The sequence below is a fragment of the Epargyreus clarus genome, unplaced genomic scaffold, assembly GCF_041222505.1.
Source record: "Epargyreus clarus isolate Ecla_fem2 unplaced genomic scaffold, WU_Ecla_fem_2.2 ptg000004l, whole genome shotgun sequence".
NCBI classification, from domain to species: Eukaryota; Metazoa; Arthropoda; class Insecta; order Lepidoptera; family Hesperiidae; genus Epargyreus; species Epargyreus clarus.
Genome location: NW_027332212.1, coordinates 5,523,689 through 5,543,629, shown reverse-complemented (window position 1 = coordinate 5,543,629; position 19,941 = coordinate 5,523,689). Strand labels below are relative to the sequence as shown.

Sequence of the window (19,941 nt, the reverse complement as noted above, 5' to 3'; positions counted from 1 at the left end):
GTCGTTGTTTTTAAAATGTTTTTCGCGTTGAATGCAGATAATATGACACTCGGACATGGCTGGAATAAGTAAACATTTTTAAAAGGAGATTGACTCTCGCATTGCGTTATCAGTAGATAGATTTGTGATAACGATATACGCCTACTTATGTTTGGGTCGCCGGCACGATTCCCCACTGATATTTTAACGAGCGAGCCTTATCTTGACTTTATTATTTACGGGTATCTATAATATTTCACGAATATATATAGATGAAATTTTCCTTGTTCTTATCTATAATAACTATCTTGATATAAAAATATCGTTAAAACCCAACACGTGCTAATAACATTTTCGTCAGAACATAAATCCAATAAGATAGATTGGATATCAAATTTTGTCCACCTACTTTTATTTAGCGAAATTGTTCTACCAATTTAAAATTATTAATTGTGTAGAACTAACTTTTACCAGCGACTTCTTACGCGAAAATCATAACATAATAATATTATGTTATAATATTACTAGATGACCCGGCTGTGTTGCCATATATGTGTGCCACATATGTGAACAATCCTTCTCACTGAAGGGTATGAAAAATAGATAGTAGCCGATTCTCAGACCTACTGAATATGCATATAAAATATAGTGAAAATCGGTAAAGCCGTTTCGGAGGAGTACGGTAACTAACATTGTGACACGAGAATTTTATATATAAGATTATGTTATAATATCAAATACAATCTTTAAAAACCCCCGATTGAATTTCTAACAACGGTAAAATACTCTTACTAAGTTTTATTGGACCTGTTTCATAATAAGCGGATTTTCACACAAACTTTCAACCCGCATATAACTCCCTTAGAAGTAAAAAATAAATAAACCACTTGCTTGTGGCAGCCTACGTCATAAAAGGACCCAGTGTCTAAATTTTCTTTAAATTTAAAATCTTAGTAGTTTAGGTTCTGCGATGATGCTAAGGCACTTTATTTATTGTATATTTTGAAGGCCACTGTTTAATCTTCAGTTGTGTAAGTATAAGATAAAAAAGGGATTTTACAGCGTCTCATCACTCACCGTGCCTTCGCAGTGGACTAGATTGATAGGGGCACAAATTGATGCTGAACGATGGACCTCTTGGGATAAAATAGAACAGGATAAAAATTAAACAGTGCAAATTAGGGCAAATGAGGAAAAAGCGTTAAGTTTGTTTTACTTACCTAGAAGATTGCTTATATTGCTTCTGATTACGGGGCAATGCTCTTAGCAATTTCTGAAAGGATTTTTTTTACATACAAATACGTGTATCTAATAATGATTGGATGCTTATCACTCAAAATTTACTAAGCCTAATTGTCTAAACTTTACTGGATATTTATTTAAATTTTAAATATTTAAAAAAATGTAATAATAAATATCATCAAGTTTTTATTATCAATTTTTTATTAGGAATTAATTATCACTAGTTTAAACGGTGAAGGAAAACATCGTGAGGAAACCTGCATATCTAAGAAATCTTAAAAAAATAATTCCAATGTAGGTATGTGAAGTTTACCAATTCGCACTTGTTAGCGCGGTGGACTATGGCCTAATCCCTCTCATGAGAGGAGACCCGTGCCCAGCAGTGGAACAGTAATAGGTTGATGATGATGAACTAAAATTTTGGATTAAAATAATTTTAGTAGGTATATTTAGAAATATTTTCAAACAATCATCTGAATTTGTTTTATTTTTTGTAAATATTTCAAGATCAAATCCCTCTCCTGTAAATTTTACTTAATGTCGCTTACTCAGGATTATATTTGAAGCGTCGAATTATGTATCTCAGAATACGTGGTAAAATTGCCTATAATAAGAATTACGTCGTTCGCTCACAATAAAACTTCTTTCATTCAAAAGTCTAAGCAACTTAGTAAGTTTAATTAAATTAAACAGAAGTTGAAATTAAATTAAATGCAATTATAATAAATTGAAGAACTTAAGTCTTTAAGTCGCTCATAACTTCGGTACTGCTTCTTAAAGTTACGTCAATTACTCTAGTTTACGTTGTATCTTCAATTTTGTGGTCTGGACTGGATTAACTAGCTAGTCGGTTATTACTCTTTGAAGATTATTTGAAACGGGATATTTTGTGATATTTTGTAAAGCATACCTATTCATACTATCGTAGCAGTGTGCTTTTACAGAAGCTTTTGTTACTTTCAATAAGTATCTGAGTAAAAGTGATTTTATAATTATATATTTACGGATTATTATTATGTACCCTGAGTTTGGTGGACCCACTGCCGTGCGTCTGGATTAAAGGTGGTAGAACCTTTTGTGGTTTGACTTCAGTGTTAAGCGCTGCTTTGTTCCGGTTTGACACATGTGTAAGGGGCACATAATTAATAATCGAGGCGTTCCACCTTATTCTTAGAATAACATTCTGTCTTTGGCCGATCTCAGGTTGGACTCTAATCTTATCTGGGGTTGATTACAGATGTTCGTGGGCAGTGACCATTTATGGAGTGCATGTTCATTGTCTAATTTTATATTATAAAAAATATACATATTTGAATCCCGTAGTGGAGTTTATTTCGTAAAAACATTTACATACCAAGCTTTAAACTTCACATCAATTACAAGAATTAAAGCCATCTATGCGTAGAAAAATGTCGATAGCTATGCAGCTCTCTATTTCTTTGAAGTTATGCTTCTTTAGGCATATTACGAAGTTGTATTAAGTAACAGTAACCTATAAAGTCAGTAGCTAGTTTAATACATGTTTTATTGAAGTTACTTATTGCACGATTCGCGGAATAATTGGCGGGGTAGAGTATTTTAACATTATTCCATCGTGAAGCATAGTACCAACGTTCTATGACTCTTTGAATATCACTATTTGCAATATTAATAGACGCAGAAATCTGTACATTGACGGTTTCCGCTCCATATGTAATGCTAAGTTACACATATTATCGTCAGTTACCACAGAAGGTGCTTATAATAAGTTATCGAGCGATATTGGTGCTTGGCACAGTATGTGACAATTGCTCATATGCGTAAGGTAAGCTACGCATCGAAACATACAAGTTATAAGAGCATTGATCTTTGTTGATATTATTTTACTACTTATTACTTCAATTATAAAAGCGAAACTTAAATAGGTAGTATTTTGTAGGCGTAATCTCTTAAACTTAGGAGGTAATTAAGTTAGTTAAAAAAATCAATGAAAATAAAATTACTTGAATAATGACAACTTAGTCAAGTTTTTTACAGCGATCTATGTAATAATTTAAGTAAATTTGACCGTTTCATAGGTACCTATTTACCTTCATACAATACATAATGTATTATTTGGGGTTTGCAATAGATGATCATGGACTAACTAAAATATAAAATATGCCCATCATAATTCTCTCAACAGACAAAGAACAAATAACTATAAAATAAAAACCGTAAAATATTTACAAAAGAAATATCTTGAATTTTTACGAACGATGATAAAATTGACAAAATAAACCGAATAACGCTTAATACAAGTTATCGTGGAACACAATGGGAGCGTAGCCTCGAGTTGCTGTATAACAAAAAATCTGTAAATGAAAATGGACGCCGAAATTCCAGTTTCAATAAATTCCATCAGTGTAGCTAAATCTCCTTTGTGTCGATTTGAGTTCTATTTATTGTTGGTTGTTTGATATTTTTGTGCGAACCTTCGTCATTCCTCCAACTTTTGACCTTTATCCTGTATTGTGAGGGTACGGGTTTATTTGACAACGGCTTTCACCACTCCGTAATCAATACAAATAGACAAAGTTCGATTTTTGTCTGATTTTCCAAATTTCAAACTTCGAATAAACTTGCATGGATTTTAGATAATACGACTAATATCAGCAGAATTTTAGGAATTTTAAAGAGGGATCTCTATATTCTTCTTTAAGTCTTTTTTACCCACAAAATATTATATGATATTGTTTTTGAGTTTTCTCTGTTCGGAGGAAGAATTCATCGGCCTAGAGCTATAGTAAATTTTCTCATCCGAAATTGTAGGTACATCTTAAGAAAATGAGAATTTTACAAAAATACATTTAAAACTGTCCTGTAATAAATGTGTGTATATAAATGTAGTTAGCACGACTTACAACACTAATCATTTATGTGAACAAATGTATAGAACAAAAGCATCTCTACGCTCATGTATGTTTTACATTTATTATTTTCGTCCCCATTGTTAAAAGAGGATCTTCATTACTAATTAAAAATGTGGGATGAATATTGTCATTTCGGTACAACGAAAACGAAAGAACTGACAAAGCACTCGAAACTCGAAAGAGCGCTCCCATTTAGTTATGAAAATGTAAATATTGAAATCACAGTCTTATCTGGGACGAATGGAAATAGGGACTTAAATTTATACGATAGGTATTATTATGAACGTAGGATCGCTAATGTAAATTATTTTCGGGAATCCTTATGATTATATGAATACCTACCTACTTATTTGACTAAAGATGGCTTGGATTATCGGTATTACGTCGTTCTAATAGGGTGACCCGTAGTGGCCAAGCCATATGGGATGTTTTTAAACAAATAAGGTCATTTTAGGCCTCCAATAAGGTTAAACGAGTTCTAATCAATTACAACAACTAAGACTAACACTTTAATTTGTCTTCCAAAGTACAGATGCACGCATGAAATTTCACCACTAGCGGTCACTCATCGAACTCCTGACCGCGAGCGATGTTGCTTATCCTTATAAATACGAATACGACTCACATATAATAGTCTTAGCCCATTCCAAGAGCCCTAGTACCTGGCTAAAATATAGCACGGGCATACTGCTACCATATGTTGTACCTAACGTACAGTCGACCTACGTACGACACATTCCAAATTCGCAATAGACAGACTAGACATATTTAATTGGATTTTCATCGGGGATCGTATATCGAGTTTGTCGTGACGGCGCGGGATGACCACGCTCCGCCCCTCGCCCACAGCGTTACAGCAATCACTCGGAAATTAGCCACGAGTCGATCATTTCCTTCGTACTATCCCCGACATGGTCAGTAATGAACTCTGATTGATATGTTCAAGTGCTGCGTTTTTAAAGGTAATATGCTTTCAATCAAATTGCTACATATAAAGCAATTGAAATGTTATTAATTTTGCCACCGAACTATGATTTATCTCTACAAAACAAATCAATTGAATAAGATACATAAATTACATGAAATGTTCATAATAAAAAGCTTATAAGTAACTATTGTATCGTATACAATTAGGATTCGAACGGTGATGACGACATAGACAAATGCCATTATAAATTGTAGGTTTGTGCCAGACTTTGTTAATTAGCTAAATTAATCTACATCTAACATTTTTTATGTCTTTAAATAAAACAACAGAAAATACATGCATAATTAAATATTCTGTACGAGGTATACGAAATTCGCAAAGAGCAGACATATTTAATTGGGTTTTAACCGGAGATCGTATATCGAGTTTGTCGTCACGCGGCACTGACCACGGCCCGCCCTCCGCCCGCAGCGATGGTGCCATCACCCGGAAATTAGGCGCGAATCAATAATTACCATCGCGCACTATCCACAACATGGTCATAATACAGTCTGATTGATATTTTTATGTACCGCGTGTTGCGTGCATTTAAATACTAAAATACTAATTTTTTTGATCACTCTATCCAAAATAAGGGAAACCAGGTATTATCTATTAATAAAACGGTTATGAGCGACATAATATTTCAAATACTTTGGCCCGAAAATAAAATTAAATTAAGAACTACGTCAACACTACAGACAAATGTTCGTAGTAGAATTTTAGGCGAGATGTCTATCAAATTCGCAATAAGCGGACTAGACATATTTAATTGGGTTTTAAACGGCGATCGTATATCGAGTTTGTCGTCACGCCGGGACTGACCACGGCCCGCCCTCCGCCCGCAGCGACGGTGCCATCACCCGGAAATTTGGCGCGAATCAATAATTTCCCTCGCACTGTCCGTGCTACGAACTAATGCATTTTGATTGACTATGATTTTCAAAACTATTAGTTTTCGATTTCCTCTTTTAGGGATTTATAGGAATAAGGTAGCTTGCACCCATTTTCTAGGTGGCTATACTGGCTGTCACCCATACATACCTTACCATACCTTATAATACTATGTTTGTACGCTGAAATAACTAGTAACCAGTAGGTATAAAGAAATAACTAAAGTACCTCAAGACGTTCTAATTGCTAAGAAGCGATTTCTTTCCTTCTTTGTTAGGTACGTTATGTAAAGAAGTCTATCATTTATAAATGAGACTCCTGGACTCTCTTGTATTTTTTTTTAATTTTGTATAGGTATATAAATAGCACTATACCACGGAAACCTATGTGATAATGAGTGTAGAGTACTTATATATTTATAAGTAGCCGTAAGAGTGCTTTACCTACCTGAACCAAAATACCTGCTAATCCCGGATTTCAACCTTGGCCGCGGACCGCGATTATTTTAAGAGGATTATCGTGCAACTGTCGCAACACAACGTGTTTCGACTTTAATAAGTACCGCCGTCCTCGTTTTAATGAACGGTAATGATAATGGCACTATAATTAGCTGTAGGTAGCACTTGACACAACTTTACTTTTGTAGACTAACTTTAGTTTATATCGTCGAGTATCGAGGAGAATACGTTCGAGCCATTCTTATAAAATATGAGGTGATGAGGTGAAATCGAGCATGCTGTTCACCTAACTGGTAAGTGGCTAATGCTGCCCATTGAAATAATTAATCCCAGATAAGATTGCGGTTCTACTGGAGGTCGGTTACAGGTGCCTTGCTACCCTTGAGGATTAAATTAGAAGATAACTCTCCACACCTTCGAAATCGGAACACAGAAGTACTCAAAACTGTTATTCTTAGGTAGAAATAGGTAAATGTGTAATGGTGGTCGCTTCGGATACGAATCACAAAGGATTTTACCGCTTTAAAAAGCAGTCCCATTTTTACGTAGGGGTTATAAGTAGATCATGCTAAAAGAGTACAGTGTTCGTGCCAGAAGCAAACGAAAAAAAAAACGGTCAAGTGTGCTGTGTGAGTCTCTACGCACAACTTATTTGCGTACACCACATAAATTGTGTTTTCTTTTATTCAGTCCGCGATATTTAGCTCAAGTGCGCCTTACTAATGGAAGATTTTTATTATTTGTATATTTTAGGGGTGTTGTAATGCAGAGCACATTAAATTCGATGGTTGTTTATTACATGCTGTTTATAATAAATCAAATTGAAATAAATGTTTCATTCATGAGGATTTTCTTACATTTTACAATTTTACTTACATTTTTTAATATTCCGATCGGCGAATTGAAGCTTTAAGAGATAGAACTTCTTAAACTTGAAGGTATTTTTCTCGCTTATTTAATTGTCAGCTTGTCTATGTTACCATTGATAGCTATTATGGTGGTAGAACCCTTTGTAGTTTGTGGTTGGTCAGACGCCTCCGTCACACCTATTTTTTTTCTAAAAACAGCAATGTTACGCGATGTACGGTTCGGTTTGAACGACATGTAAGTGAAACACTATCGAAGGCTTTCCGACTTAGTCATCAGGGGTAAAAACGCAACTGGCTGACCTCAAATAGCAATATAATCTTATCTGGGCTTGATTACAGATGTACATGGACGGCAGTAGCCACTTATCATCAGGTGAATGCATCGTTTGCTACATCTATTTTATATATATAAAAAAAAACTATTACATAAAACGTCACTGCTAACGAATCTGCACTAACGAACAAACTGTTAGGAAGATTGCTCTATTTTTTATACGGTTACATACAAAGTGAACAGAACACCCAACATCCATTGTCCGTGTGACAGATATTTTATTGCCGTCATGATGTAGGCCGTTTGCAGTGAAATCAAACAAGTTTTAAAAGCCAAGCGCGACAATATATCACAAAAACAAGATTTATTGTTCTATAAACGCTGAGCTGAGCTGAAATGGCCGATGAAAATGTATTGCGCTATTAACCAGTTACAGTCGGCGATCAAAAATCGAAGATCATTAGATAAGCTGTGTATTTATTTGTCTGTTTTATTACTATAAAATAATTGTGGTATCTGCCTAAACGGGGTTCGAATTCCAAACTCTGCGTGAATGAGTGGTGACAGCTTTGGCGCACTGGTCGTCAGCTCGTAACAAACTTATTACATGCCTGTTTTTTTTATAATATAGGAGTAGCAGACGAGCATGCAGTCCACCTGATGGTAAGTGGCTCCTGCCGCCCATGGACATCTGTAATCAACCCCAGATCTATCCTAGATATTCCTACCTGAGGTCGGCCACAGATGCGCCGCTACCCCGGAGGACTAAGCTGGTACGCCTCGGAAAAGTATGTCTCCCTTACCACACCCTTCAAAACGTAACACTGCTGTTATTAGGCAGAAATAGGTGCGGCGGTGGTGCCACCGGAGTCGAACCACAAAGCCACCTTCTTCCTACCACCTTCATTCGTTCGAATCTATCTCGAAATTTCATCGTGAAACTATCACGGTTAATATAACGATAATAAAGTTACAAAAATTTAAAGACAAAAAGTGTCTACTAAACGGCATAAAAGTATAAATAAACATTTATTTTTACGAAGCATACTCGCCATACGCAACTCGTATCCATCTTGTTTTAATACGTTGAATATCTTTCTTCCTAAAGTCTAGACAGACATTCTTGTCTTCCAGACTTCGTAATTTGAAAATTTTACCAACCTATATTGTCAAATTCCGAATATTTGTAGACAAAAATTGATTAATTACTAACAAGCGCTACTAAACCAATTACATCACTAAAAACTAACGTCTATACAATAAACATTAATCAAAATCCCACATTTAACACAGCAAATGTTTCGGAAATCCACTATTTAGTTCTAAACGTTACAAAGTAACGCTTAACCCGAGCTACGAATTAAACTGCATCAAGCCACAACCACAACATCGTTCGCACGCAACGGCCCAGCTTTAATTAATAATTGAAACAGTAACGGGATCCGGCCTCTAATTTAATAATACATTGCACCTCACAGGCACGTTTGAGGCGGGCCCTTTTCTATCGAGTTAAGGGATCGTTCTTGACACCACGTCGTGCGGAATAAAACGGGACGGGTGAAAACTGCGAAGTAGTAAGTCGACCGTATATTGGCTACTATCGCTTGAATAAAGTTACCATCTTGTCGAATTAGCTATTGAGCAGATGTTGTAACTTAAGAGTAAATTTGTAACTTAAGAGATCAATGAGCGGTACATGTTTGATTTTATTCGACAAATCTAACAACAGTCGTTGTTGTTGTTGACGCATCTCTAGATGCATAAACTCAAAGCATTCAGTATGTGGTTCTACAGTGGTTATAAATACTAAGTATGTGGAACTGTTAGCAGACAAAATTAAGTAGTGTTATTACATTATCTACCCCCATAATTATAATGAATATAGGAATATTAAAAATGCAGAATTTGTTTACAACTTTGATGACCCGCGTGGCAGAGTTGTCACCATACCTATGTTCGATCCCCGGCCAGACAGATATATAAATTACCACTTTTTCATATGTGTTTCTGGGTCTGGGTGTCTGGGTATTTGGCTATATGGCATCCACGACAAAGGGAATCCTATTGTGGGGTTATAAGTGTAAAAATATGTTTGAATAAGTTTTACGCAAATAGAAAGTAGGAACACAAAGCAGCCCTGGTCACACTAGCTTTAGCTACCTTAATCTTCATCAGCCGCCATTACAAGTAGTTGAGTCTGAAAGTATTATAATTTCTTCGCGTGCTGCAAACTATGACTGTGGCTCATGAAAAGTATACTGCCTAAAACAAAACCTTTTGTGGGTTCTTTATCGGCCCAATAAATGTTTTAATTAACCGTAAGTAAAGTTAAATGGTTTTTTTTATCTAAATTGCAATTGATATTTAGGCCTTTTGTTCGTGGTCCTTTTTCACATAAATTTAACGTAACCGGTATCAAGAATACGGGCTTTCTTGCTTTTGTTTTTTATGCTTTAACTTAGGTAAGTTTTTCGTTCGTTTTTCGTATTTGTGTTTGTCTTGGTATTCTATTGGTTTTTTAAGTAAGTTATTTTTGTTTGGTGATCGTGTCAACCGTAACTGATGTGACGATTCAATATTTGGTTACATTCACTTACTATGTTTTTTTCGTTAATGTTTTTACAGTAGAGTAGGTATACGGTTTTTACGTCTCGCAGTAAAATATGGAAGATAGATCCCCGGTCTGTCAATGAGATCTATTGTCAATGCCGATGAATATTGTAATTAGATTTATATTCGGAATCCGCGTGTTTGCGGATTTATTTTCATCAGTCTTATACACGATTGGCTTTTAATAAGGAAATCGGCTGTAATAAGGAAAGTGAAAAGTAATAAGCACCGTTTAATAGGCACGCGAAGACAACTTCTATCATTACAAGATATTGCATTAAAATTACAAGCCATCAGGTTTTAATATCATGTTCTATAAAGTTTTAAGCACTTTCCAACATATTCCAGCCTTCAGCTAATAGCCATAGCCAATTAAACTTCAAAGAATATAAAACAGAAATATGAAAGTAGTCATTTGCAATTAAACCCATTTACTTTCATAGACGCCGGGCTTTGCAGTAAAACTGAAATACCTGCCAACCAAATTACTATTATTATTCGACCAATTATAAGTAGAAGTCGAATAACTCCGCTCTTTTATGGTAAGAATAAAACTTTACGCAAAATAAAATGTCGCGACTGGATTGTTCGCAAAAGTAATTATCCATGAGTCTTTAAAGATCTTATCATGGGCCTATAAAGGGAGATAATAATTCTTTGAAGAATCAAACATCTGCCTTTGAAGTAGTGACAGTGATTGACCGAAATAATTATCCGTTATTGCTCCGCCATTTCTATTTATTTAACAGGTAATTGAACAATATTTCTTTGTGAAAATGCCTTTGTTCGGTTTTCGGTTCGCCCATTGTCGTTGGAAGCCTACAGATTTAATATTTGGAATATAAGAGAGCTTATTTATCAAAAAATATTAAGTCGCGAATTTTCATGTTTTATTAATTCTCAAATAAAGCTTTAGATTACAAAATTAGTATAATTTATTGCTTATAATATGAACAGATGTACATTCGGTAAAGTAGTCTATTATGCCTTATATTAATTGAAACGTGTAAAAGCTATTCATTATTTAATTACTCGTAATTGTAATGAAAAATGGTAGAGCCAATATGGTTCGATAGCGTGAAGCAATTCTGCGTTTTGGTGGAAGCTAGTACGTAGGAGTGGCAAAGCATCTCTGATCAGCTTCAGGCAGAATCTGTTATCACTTACAACAGAGTTGGTTAAAATCGTGGACCACTTACCATCAAGTGGTCCGTAGGCTCGTTTGCTACTCTAATATAAAAAAAAAATGAAATAACTTTGCAAATTTGAAATGAAATAAGCTGCAATGGTGTTAAGTTAAATTAAAATAATTTGACGTTGTTCAATTTGTAATATTGTATCCTTTAATATTGTTTTATCGAAAATATTGTGTATGGCTATATTAAACGGTGACATCATGTTTTTACAACAGATATATGGACAAAATCTTTATAAGTTACATCTATATCCAAATTCCAATTAAATTGCGAGCAGAAAATTAGTATTTCAATGGATTTACCTATCCGCTATTAACTAATAAGGCAAGATAATCATCTGATTGGTCATCAACCAATTAGGATGAATAATGCAGAGAACTGGTTTTTTTCGAATGCGTTTTAGTCCAAACTTGATTTTGGAACAAACTGTTTCTATTTTATGTTGTATTCATTTTATTTATTGCCGTTTTATTTAAATCGGACCAAAGCGAGGACATTTTATAGTGCCACAAAGTTTTATATTTCATTCGTAGTATTGGGTGCTTTAGCGATCCAATTTATTCATAAGAAAATGATACAGTTATTTAAGAGATATCATCGCAAAATTGATTATAGCGTCGTTAAGAGATTCGAGATATAAATCTAATCTCTTCTGTACTAATATTATTTCAACGACATCATAAATATTGAAGTAATCTTTCTCTTACGTGTGGATTTTATTAGAGTCGACGCTGTTAATTTGCATTTAAATAGGAACAGGCTGATTTGATAAGATATTGCGAACAGGGACGTAAAATATGCTACGATCTGGTTACGAAGACAAGGTTGGTTATTTTTGCAGGATTAAGCTTGTTAGGACGTCGCTTAGGGGTGACTACTCTCAGAAAAATATTGATTTTAAAATCACGTCGAACTCATCATTATCCAAACAATAGAGTACTGCAGGATCGTTTATTTATAAATAAATACCCAGTTTTTGTTCTTATCGTTACCGTTATATTACCTGCAACAGAAAAAAAATAAGTTATCAATTTATAATCGTATTTATTGATATTTTGAGTCTAAATTAATTTTTTCGGTTAATCGATCTCAAATCGATCATACTGACCTTTTGTTACTTATGTTATATTGGAGGTATATCAAACAATACTCGTATCCTCACATATTTTCGTCTTAGTATTAGGAGGACATTAAATTAGTAGGACTTTCTTATATGACCTATTCCAGGTCTCTTATCTTATTTAGGGCTGATTAAGAGCCCCATGGACGACAGTGACAACTTACCGTCAGGTGGAATGCATGCTCATAATTGCTTTAACCACGTAACTAAAACACAATCTTGATGATTATCAACTGCGTTATATTAATATAACATTATGGACCGAGACGACATTACCTCTGAACAGGTTTCTAATCGTTTTATAATAACTTAATAAAGCTATACTCTTATCTTGAGGACCCATCCACGGAGACGCTGCTCTAAGAATGTATGTAGGTACATACCTCGTACTTACGTAACTCGTGTGTTTTACTAGGGTTAATACAATATTAATACTTTCTATAGATAGTATGTTTTTTTTTATTTGCCTTATATATATACGTGATAAAAATCTTTATCTCTGGACTCTATGATCAACATAATACATAATACTATTGGTTGGACTGGCATAAAATTAACGCCAATTCTTATTTTTGTTTGATGATGATTTATCCTAAACAGGATGAGAAACTGTGATCGACTGAAGAGAGTTACGTTCTACCTTTGAGAATGTAGTTGGAATGTCTTGTGTCTCTGCCTTACCGCGAGGACCGTGAAGGATTCTGCCAAGTTTTTTTATTCTGCAGCAGTGTCTTTATTTGTGTGTTCTGCTTCAAGACCATCATAAGATTGTGAAAGTGAACCATGTGATAAGCTTTTGGGATAGGTAGTCTTAAAACAATGTACCAATCCGATTGTGTAAAAGCAAGGCAACAATGTTTCCACAGTTGCGTAAGTACAAAGCGTACCTATTCCGGGATAAGCTAGACAAGCAGTTGACACTCGTTCCTGCTAACTTGGCAGTTAATTACTCTGCACTTTCACTGTGTCAAACTTGTTTGTGTAACAATGTTTGTTAAGTGCACATAAATCCAACATTGTTATAAATATGGGAAGTAAACAGTCACTGACACGCTGAATATTTAATTGGTTTAAACAGCAAAACTCCAGAAGCGTACATAACTGCATATCTTCTTGATTTGTAGATTTTCAACAGTCTACAAAGATAAGAAAATTCGGAGGTTTGAGAGTTGCATTTTTTAAAAATACTTGACATACGTTTGCCACTGAATAACTTCTTAAATCTTAATAGTAGAGATGTAACCGTGCTCAGCAGTAGGATAGTAAGAAAACTGTTGCAGAACAGAAGAAAAGTTGAAGAAACGCAGCAAATTTGGTACCAAGCTTAACTAATTCTGGCCTGCCAAAGTACCAAATTTGATAATTTTTGTAGTCAATTAATGTCTTTCTATTTTAGTAGGTATTCCTTTCAAATCAAATCACAACGACACAGTTACTGGTGTAATAGGCAAACGTCCAAACACTTCCACATATGATCAAGTGAATTTTAATCCCTTCCAATCTTATTCGCTACTTCCACGAGATAAAAATAAAAGCCCATTCGCTTCACATCCTACAGCGTCAATCTGACTTGGAACAAGACGTCAGTTTGTTTGTAATTAAGTATTTATTTCCTGTACAGAAGTGGCGCGATTCGATCTAAACTAGTGTCGTTGGGATCACCGCGGCGTCCTGGGGATTGCTATCTTTATTACTAATGAAGGTTATTTAGAAACCCCGCATTAAGTTGTAATGCCGCCACTGATAGTGGTATCGGGAGATTGGCCGTCCGATGTATATCTTACGACAGGCGGGCTAATATACAATGTTTGCAGTGATATCAATATATTATGTATACTACGATATCTCGGTTACTTTGTATCGAGCTAGAAATTGTTTAGTGTTTGTAATCTTTTTAATGCTATGTTTTTTATTTATTGTTACTGTCCCTGGGACTATCTTGCCAACAAAAATGATCTTAATAACAGCGCTATCGGATCCAAAAATATCTTTCAAACTGGAATCAAATGAATAATACAAATTCAAATTTTTTTTTTGAAATCGATAGAGTGGTTTAGGAGATAAGCGTATACATACTATATGTGTATAACTATTTAAGTATTATAATCAATAACCAATTTTTGCCGACATTTAACAGTTTCGAGATTAATTATAGGCGTAAGACAATTATTTAAAGGAACTCATATTACGTTCTACGGTAGAACCCTTTGTGGTCCGACTCCGGCAGCACCACCGCCACACCTATTTCTGCCTCATAACAGCAGTGTTAAGCGCTGCTGTGTTCTGGTTTGAAGGGTGTGGTAAGGGAGACATACTTTTCCAAGGCGTTCCAGCTTAGTCCTCAGGGTAGCGGCGCATCTGTTGCCGACGTCAGGTAGATATATCTAAACCTATCTGGGTTTGATTACAGATGTTCATGGGCGGCAGTAGCCACTTACCATCCTATATTATAAAAAAAAGCAGTAACCCATTAATATATATATTCCCATAAAAAATATATACCGTCATTAGATCTTGCTATATATCTCAATCAGGTACTTTATTAAGATGTGACGTTATTCGGAGTGAATTATCAAGAAATACTTAACTCTTGCGTAACACTTGTGAGAAACGTGTTCTATCGTCGCTTAGCAATTTGATAATAAATAAGGCGTATTATATTCACATGCAACAACCTGGTTTCAATGTATTATGCATTTTTCAACGTATCGTAAAATACTAATTCATTACGACGAAGCCATTTTAATACCTAACTAGATAACGCTACTTATAAAAAAAAATTATAAGTGTTTAATTGTAAATAAAAAGTGTCATTTATGATTTTAGACTAAAATTATCGCGGAATTGAGAATATACGTATATCGTGACTACCCGTTACATAATAAAAGTGTAATTTTATTATATTATATATGTAAATATTTTCTCATATATTAAAGTGTAAAGCACAATTTTTATCTGGATTAAATTCTTAATGCCATGAGTGTTATTGATATAGATGAAGACGAGTGCATAAACAACCAGATCCGAGCATAGGGATTCTCAAAGTACGGTACGTGTACCTCTAGGGATATGCCAGTTCAGGCAGTACGGGACAAAAGTTAGCTAAACTATAAACCAATCCTACTGAAAGCAGCTTACGTTCCAGAAATGAAGCATTAATAACACATATTTATTGTTCTTTCTTATTGTATTTGTTTAAAACAACACGATATTTTTGTTTATCTATAGCCGGTTTGTTATAGGGGTTCGCATTAAATTTTAAATCTAAAAGGTGAACGCAGAGCTAAGTTTGAGAACCGATGGACCGTAGAATACAAATCTAAATTCATGATTTAGGTATGCCTACTGGGCATCGAACCCGGAACCTCTGTGAGACCGGTATGGAGACCATTACACCCCGCGGGTCTTCGGCTGGATATATACATATATACGAGTATTTATGTACTTGTGTATTATTGCGTATAAGCTTCCTGTCAATATTTATCCAGTAGCGTAGAGTTTACCTAATTTTGATTTGCAGAATAGTATAGTCCGCGCCAAACTTCTAGTCCGCTCTGAAGTTGTTACGAGCAGGTGTAGTCATACAATTTGCTATGGCGACGCGACTCATTTCTATATTCAGAGCGGACTAGCAGTTTTACGCGGAGTATAATTGATATTAAATAATTTGACATTCGGTATGTAACAAATTCCTTAATGTAATGTATCCCTTAATGTAAATAAATAAATGGATAAAAAATGAAAATCAAAAGTAGATACTACGAAAAAAATATTTTGTAATCAAACAGTTTCAATTTTTTATATTTAATTTTTTATATTTAATAGAAATCATGAAAGGTAAATAACCTTTCATGATTTCTTGAACAACAATGTTAATATCTTTAATTTGTCATGTCATGATTAATTCTAACATTCTTAAGTAGAACTAAGTAAGAAAGAATTATTGGAAAATGGTTTGCGAATGTAAAAGGTTCTTCTTGAAAGATCAAACGAAACAAAAAAAAAAATACATTGTAACCTTTACAATAGGATTTAAATTGACAGGAGGATTAAGGACCTATTCTTTGGTCGGGACTTTATAAGAAAGAATTCGTTAGTTATTTCAAGGTTTTTTATATATTTAAGGATTTTCCGATAGTTCGTTTTAATATTCACTTTTGTTGAGTTTTTCAATGATTTTTCACATATTTTTCAATTAGACTGATAAGTTACTCGTATTATGTTTGCCGGTTTGACATTATAGGGAGTGCCGACTTCGATTTTCGCCTCGCAGAAACCGAAGTGTTGTATTTACATTTTAGATCAAGATATATTACAGTACATGTGTGGTAGTGTGTAAATCAAGGGTAGAAAGCGTTATTATTATTTTTCCTAATATTTTAAGGAATTCTGCCAAATATTACAATAAATATACAAGATACGGAACCCTGTACTTGTTTAGTTATTCATGAAGGGGTGCACAACATTAAATGCAGTGAACCGTTAAATCGTATTAGAGGAATGAGGATATTGCAAGAAATTGTACAAAATAAGGGCTTTGCAACATTGTTTCGGTGTTCGATATATAGACTTAGAATATACGAAAATATAGAAGCCGCATACAAAATAGTTCGTATATTATTTCGTGTACCTACCCAGAGAAAAATGCTGCCTTATTTAACCTTAGTAGAGTTTTCAGTTGTGTTAATATTTGTGTATAAAAATGCCCATTATCAATAATCAAAAAATTTCTAGTAGGGAGTAATTGACAAATTTTGGTCTTGGTTGGAAAAATATTGGTTAGATCGATTTCGAAGGATGTTGTAATTTTAAATTTGGATCAATCTACTTTTAACTCATTCTTCGATCTCTAAGTTTATAATTAAAAGAATACTTTTTAATTTGAACAAATAAAGTGATTGGATATAGATTGTACATGTAAAAGATTATCTGATTTTGAAGGTGGTAGAACCTTTCGTGGTTCGACTCCGGCGGCACCACCGCCACACCTATTTCTACCTAATAACAGCAGTGTTAGGTGCTGCTGTGTTCCAGTTTGAAGGGCGGCAGTAGCTACTTACCATCAAGTGGACTGCATGCTCGTCTGCTACTCCTATATTATAAAAAAAAAATCTGCGAAAGAAAGATTGTACGCATATTTTTATATTCAATGATAGGAAAATATATTGTGTTTCTATTCAAAGCAAGTCATTGTCGGTAGATTGAAATGTCCGCGGATTCGATTGGCATTTTGTTTTATGGCTTATTACATGCATGCATAAAATATATCAGAATATATTGTTTTTCAGTAACAATTTAGATTGATTTTATTTTTAGATTTAATCAAAACCTATTCATGAAAATAAAATGAAAAAGTGTAAATCTTTCATACGCTTCATAAAACTTATTTTGTACACAACAAAGTACAATGAATTTTTAAAACCTGGGGACCTACCACCATCTTTTAAAAACCATCATAGTTCAGGAAAGTTTTATATACTCCTTCAAACTGTAAAATATTTCGTCATACACAGTTGAACAAACTTAAACCCTTATTAATTTTTTCGCTTATTCATTGTACAAAACCAACTGAAATTGTCATATTTTGCTTAAATAGTTAAATTTCCTGCAAAAAAGTAAACGTATGATTAAAATAATATTGTGTTAAGAGATGAATCAACTGATGTTCGATCTGAATTTGTGATAGTTTAGATGGTCCTCTATTTATACTAACCCCTGGTATTGGGTTGAGGCCGAAGTGGAACCTACCTTTAATTTTCAGCTTTTCTATTCCTCACTATTTTCTTTCCACTAGGGCTAAGGGGGCGATGATGAATAAATTGTAAATGTGGGTGAAGCCAATCATAGATGTCTATGACTTCGGTTGGCATTTCGTGACGTGTGTTATTACATATGCTGCCAAAGTCTACCGGGCTTTGACGTTTTATTAAATTTTGAACTGCTTTAGATTAGATTGTCCATTTTCTTTTTATAGGGTATTACAAGATAATTACTGAAAATTGTATGTTGTATTGAAATAATTTATTTACGTACCTGTAATTTTGTCATTTTTATAATCGATGAAAACGTACCAATTTATTATAATATTGTTCAATTGAGTTTAAAGTTAATATTTGAAAAGACTTCAAAATATTAAAAAAAGACTTTTTAACCAAGTTAAAGCAATGGTTAAAAAGATTTTTACTTACGGCTTACGTATTTACTACTTATCTTATCTAGGGTCGACTCTGTTTAGACTAATTATAAAAACATTAACAACAGCTTATTAAATCATTAGTTTTATTTTTACAGTATTCGATATTCCTAATTGGTAACTTATCTTTTACGGCTTGTCTTACGTAATGACGACGAATCTTTTAATCTTTAATCTCGAAGCATCTTTAACCTTAAATTGATACTAAATATTACGGTAAAAGATTTATCACGGTTCAAGTGTTAAAACATAAATAAGTAGCGATGAATGGGTTAAAAATGTAAATTTTACAATCTTAATTCGATATCTGATATCTTTCTATCTTAGAATCTAATTATTCCTGTTCCATTTTTAGCCATTCATCTTATTTGAAAGTCCTCTTTGGGGGTGCTTACAATCAGTTGAATTGTGAGTTTGACAATAAATAACACCCGATGACGTGTTAGGCTTCGATCGCATGAAGCGTTTTAGTGCACGACGCGGAACCGCATCACGCGTAGAAAATGAAAATGAAGGTAAAATTTAGTTTATTACCGCGCTTTTTTTTGCAGTTTTCGTTGCAATGGCGTCAACATTTATCTCTTTCTGTTCCACTTGCAATTTCGCTGAGTTTGTGTGCGATTGCATAGTGCAGTGGTAGAGTTATTGAACTAAATTGTAATCTCGTGAGTTTTTACATATAACAGCTGGACGCGTCCGCGCGCGGGGGCGGCTAAAAACCGCTCCGTGAGTTCTCACTCTAAGATGCGACTAATTAAGTTCTTGTGAGTTCGGACAATGTGTGGGTGGAATGGGGTCTCATCTTAACGATTCGTTCTATTACAAACGAAAATGACCGCTTCGAGAATATTCTTAAGATTCTCATTCGTATAAAAATGAGAGAGATTATGAACTTCTGATGTAAATGCAGAGTATTATTAAGCAATGCATTTGTATTACATTTTTCCATAATTGATAATGTAGAGTCGTATGTGAAATATGTATTATGCTAATGTTTCTATGCAGTCGATAATTTCAAGAGGTGACTACAATTTATGAAGCGTGCATAGATTGGTACTTTAAGATTTACTATAGTTCAAGTTAGTTTATGAGATATAAATAATCTTTACGAATAAATAAATTTGAAATGTCTGTCTATCATTTAACAATAATTTCCATTTACTTACTATTTATGCAAATGCAAGTCCCGAAAACACGGTTTTAATTTATTTCGTCTGTAGTAGTTTTCCACGATCAGTATTTTTCGTA

At 34.1% G+C, this 19,941-nt stretch overlaps 1 protein-coding gene across 1 annotated transcript in view; it reads left to right on the top strand.

Annotated features, from left to right (window-relative positions):
• LOC140757333 (G-protein coupled receptor Mth2) overlaps positions 1 to 19,941 on the top strand; it is a 121,139-nt gene that overhangs the window by 691 nt on the left and 100,507 nt on the right. The gene's annotated exons all lie outside the window — the stretch shown is intronic.